This window comes from Papaver somniferum, unplaced genomic scaffold (genome assembly GCF_003573695.1).
Source record: "Papaver somniferum cultivar HN1 unplaced genomic scaffold, ASM357369v1 unplaced-scaffold_125, whole genome shotgun sequence".
Classification (NCBI taxonomy): domain Eukaryota; kingdom Viridiplantae; phylum Streptophyta; class Magnoliopsida; order Ranunculales; family Papaveraceae; genus Papaver; species Papaver somniferum.
The window spans coordinates 19277597-19282832 of NW_020621603.1; positions in this window are offsets into that span (position 1 = coordinate 19277597).

A 5236-nucleotide genomic window follows, 5' to 3' on the forward strand; every position below is an offset into this window, starting at 1 on the left:
GTCGGCAAGGTCTACGTTTGAATACGGTGTCGACTAAGTTCCGCCAGCATCGTAGACGTTTGAATAAGGTGCCGACTAGGTATAGCCGGCAAGGTCCGCGGATGAAGAAGACGCCGACCATTTGTAGGCTGGAAGAGTCTTTGAATGAAGAATATGCCGACTATATTGGGCCAGCACTCTTATGGTCGGCATGTAAATATTTCATAAAATACCGGCTATCTTATAGTCGACATGCAAATAATTTCTAACATTGCCGACTGACTTATAGTCGGCATGCAAATAATTTCTAACATTGTCGGCTGTTGAAAAGTCGGCAATGTAACCTTGCCGACCTTTAGTCATACCCAACAGAAAACAGAATATAGGAAGATGTAATCCACTTTATTCATGCAATTTTGGTTACTACATTGATTGAAACATAAAATATAACTCCTTGTTGACGGAAAAACGAATGCACTTAGCATGTGCATCAAGCCTTTGAACCCCTAGGCGACCCCAGTGGACGAGTTATAGTCTCGTGAGGGTTTACATAGAGATATACCACAAAACCTACACTAAAACCATCAATCTTCGTTGAAGGAATCCCAATCATCTCTGGCCTGCATGAAGTCCGAGGCATACTCCGGGATTTTGGAGACCATGAATTCATAGCTTGCATTGAATGCGAATGCTTCCCCCTTTTTCCTCTAAGTAGCGTGCTTTGATGACTTGATGCTACAAAAGCAAAACACAAACTTACTTTGTTAGTGGTGTTTAGTAAGAAGATCAAACAATATGGATCACGTAAAATATACCACAAACATACTTACAAATTGTTCAATAGACAAGTTGAAGTTGGTAGCGTTGAAAATCCGGGTGGAGAGCTAAAAAAGCAAGTATCGCATTTTCGATTACTAGGTGCCTATCATGGACTTGTTGAACACTTCTTCCATTAGGATTCCCAAACTCTTGCCTAAATTTGTTGTGTACCCTAGCCCAAAAGGTTACGACATCCACCCTTACAGAGGACTGATGTCTAACTCGAGTTTCCGCGTACCTCGCTTTGGTGATTGCCAAATCTTCATTTGAGTCAAATGATGCCATTGTTGTATGTAGAGGTATTGGGAGAGTTAGATAGAGTGTATGATGATATGAGCTTTAGAGAGTATATGCAAATAGGTGTGTGTTGTTTTGTACATAGAACTAGCGTATTTATAGGATAGTGCACAAATTTGGCCGTTATAGTGCCTAAGTACAAGTCAATCAATGCAATTGTACTTGCAAAAAATTTGAATTTTGAATTCGCCGACGCGGTCCCCCCCCCCCCCCCAATATGCCGACTAAGTTTGGCCGGCAGGGTCTTAATTTTCTTACCCTGCTGTCCTTATTATGATTTTAGGCATCATGAGTTCATTTTCTTCTATTTAACCGTCGGAATGGTATTTGGTCATTAGTGTGCCGGCTTGATTATAGTCGGCCAGGTCTTATTGTATAATCCTACCGACCTTAGTCTTTTAAGGCATCAGGAGAAGGTATTTTTTGCAACAGATAGTCGGCAGGGTCGATAATCTAATACCTTGCCGGCAGTCAAACAGCCGGCAAGGTGGTAATTTGCTTACCTTGCCGACCCTGGTAACTATACCATTTCTGCTGTCAGGGACGACAGTCTGACAGTTCACAACCTTGCCGGCCTTGGTTTAGTCGGCAATGTAACTTAACAAAAGCATGCCGGCGGAACTATTGAAACTTTACATAGCTAAACAAACCATTCATTCAACAACTAGATCCAATATTTTTTGTCCAAAATACGAAAACATGTCCCATAAACCTTAAAAAAAACATTTTTACAACCATTAACCTTAACATTTGTCTACCAAAACATAAAGAAATAAACTAAGAATGCATTCATTCACCACCACGACCACGACCACGGCCCCGTTTAGGAGCACCACCACTAATACTACATTCACCACCACGGGAACGACCCCTCTTTTTGTCAACATTCATCTTGGATTGTGCTTCCCTCCTGGATCTTTCTTCCCTCTTTACTTCAGCATCAGCTTGCTTGAACAATTCATAGGCATCCTCATTGTCAACATTGCTAGAATAGTCAATGTGTTTGGTTTGCTCTTCAATCGACAAAGGCTCTCCTCTTTCTCTCGCGCAACACATCACCCTCACAAGGCTCTTCAAATGCTCCTTATATTTTCAATTAAACAACAAACAATTAGTAGAATGATTCGATAATGTAATCTTAAAACAGTAAGAGCAACTCTAAAATACTTACAAAGAACTTAAGACTTGTTGCTGGGTCTTTCACTGCCATCTTCCTCTTACGATCCAATTGTTCAGCAGTCATTTCCCTAATCATAGTAGGACGATCCCATCCCAAGTACCACGGCACGTATCTCTCATGAGATTCATGACCTTCGGTCACCTCGTCCAAAAGACTCGTATCGACTTTACGGTCACGTCTTCCGTTCTAATGATCGTTAACTGGCGCTGGAGCGAAACGGACGTCAATACCTTTTTGGGACGTGCTACACTCCTCCCTTACCACATTAAATAACGGCTGAGCATCGAAATGTGGTTCTTCTTGGACGTAACCCAATTGTCTCATTATCCGATGTGGATCGTACATTGAAAATCCATGGGTGCACATCAAGGGACCGTAGTATAATGCAACATCATCTCTCCTTTGGATTAAACCTTGATTTCTAGCAGCTCGATACATATCAAATATTACCTCTTTCGCAGTCAATTTGTCCAAGGCGATTCGCACGTTGATAAGCAGCTGCGGCATATCCTTATCCTGAGCACCCTTAAAACTGTATCTTTGTCCTCTTGGCTTATCAATCGCAAGATTCTCATTCACTTTGACGTAGGGGTTAGCTTTCACTAAAGTAGGGAAGTGTTCATATATCCAAACCTATGCAAACACAAAGTTTAGTAAGAATCTTACATTACGAGCATTTTGCAAATATAAATGATTTAGACAATAAAATTACCTGGAAGAGACATAGATTTACATTGACTTACGCAGTGAATGCCCTTGAAGCCTTTGTCAACTCATTGTTCAAGTAGGCGACCACCGCAGTACCCCAAGAATACTCATGCATCTTATCTAAGGGATCTAATAGTTGCATATACCTGACGTCGACCAAACTTCCGGAACTGTAGGGGAAGATACATTTTCCCAGGACGTATAGCAAATAATATGACGTGGTAGCATTGATTCACACAAAGTCCACCCTTCCTTCCTCATCATAGATTTTCTTGGTCCCAGATAATGTGTCCCTCAACTTCTTCAGATTAAACTTCTTGCTTAGATGACCATCCTTCATCACAAGCATAGACTCCGTCTCAATCTGATCCCAACCGAACAAAGTTTTGGTCAATTTGAATATATCCTCCCAATAAATGATATTATCGAAGCCCTCACTGATTTCTTTTCCCTCAAACTCGAGGCCTAGAATTTGATGAGCATCATCGGGAGTTATCGCCATCTCACCGAATGGGATAATATTGTATCAGTCTCTCCGTAGAAACTCTCACAGAATGCAGATACGGTAACGCTATCATGCTCAGTATTCTAACTCTGCACCGCAGGCCACAACCCCGAGTTCTTGACAATCTCTTGCACCTCGTCACATTCCTTGTCAAGATCCTAGTTCTTAGTCACTGAACATGAAGCTTGGCGCCTCATGAGACGGATGGCATGCTTGTGATCCTAAATACCAAAAAAACAAAATGAAAATAAATACAAACACTTGACACAAATTTAAGATAGCTACACTTAAATAAAAAACAAAAACGGATAGAGATTACTTACGACAGTATTTTAGATTTGACATGCCCATGAGTCTTTGTATCCAAAAAGAACATCTCCACCATCATCTGGGGTCCCCTTCAAGTGAGGGGGAGGCATGTGGGAATAAGCTGGTTTTGTGATAACCCTCTTCTTCTTTCCGGTTTCATTTGAAGTTGAAGCTTGGGTTTGTTGAACATTAGCTTGAGTTTGTTCTCCATCTTCTTCTTCTTCTTATTCCTCTTCAACAATTTCATCTTAGATATCATTATCTTTATCTCCATTACCATCATCATCATCATTACCTCCTCCATCAAGTGGCCTGTCTTGATCACCATCATCATCATCGTTGTTACCTTCTCCAGCAGCCGAAGTTCTTTCAACAACATCATCATCATCACCTCTTCTACCAGATGAAATTGATTGGTCTTCATCTGGAGTTTCATAAGAATCATTTGGTTATGGTGGTGGTTGAGAATCATTCCGTACACGGATCTTGAGCGTCCCTGGCTCAACAAATTCCCCTTGATGTGTTGCAGTCAAGAGTTTTTCACCAACACGAGGAGGTACTGAAGGAGGAGTAGCAGTTTTATTCTTTTCCTTTTGCGACCTAAACAAAAACAATTTTAAAAAAAATCAACAGACGGCAAGGTCGACAAATATAACCTTGCCGTCGACACAAAAGTCAGAAGGGTCAATATCTAAACTACATGCCGGCTAAAGCATAGTCGGCAAGGTCTTATTCTAATAACCAGCCGGCTTATAACAACTTGAACATTGGATTTTTAACATCAATAGTCGACATGCTCTATAATCAAAACAATACCGGCTAACATAAAGCCGGCAGGGTGGTATTCAAATGCCATTCCGACTTTCAAAATTTAAGGCATCAAGAGATATTAAAAAATTGAAATACAGCCGGCAGGGTAAAAATTTATAACCCACCGGCTGAAAAACTAACGCCGGCAGGCTCCTAAGTTAAATACCTTGTCGACCCTGTAAGTAGCAGTTACAGATATTAACCGCCGGCAAGATCTTCAACCTAAGAGCTTGCCGACTAAACCTAGCTATGAAATGTCGGCAAGGTCGTGGAACAAACACCTTGCCGGCTAAATAACTGCAAATTCAGAATTTTGATTATTCTGACCTAATTTGACATGCAAACATGAAATTGAAGTACTAGAGTGAGTTTAAGTAGGCCCTTACTTTCTCAGTCGCGTCATTTCTCCTTTTTCAGCGGCTTTGATTTCTTCTTCTTCAACCGCTTTTTTCTTCTCTTTCTTTTGAACTAACAAAGCAATTCCAGGGTTGTATTCGTTGGGTTTTCTATTTGTGTTTTTCGTACGACTAGGTTTCAGCCGTGGTGGCTCCATGTTTGAAGATTAATCGGAATTTTCGAATCGACGATTATGACGAATTAATCGACGAGTTTTGATGGTGGTATGATGG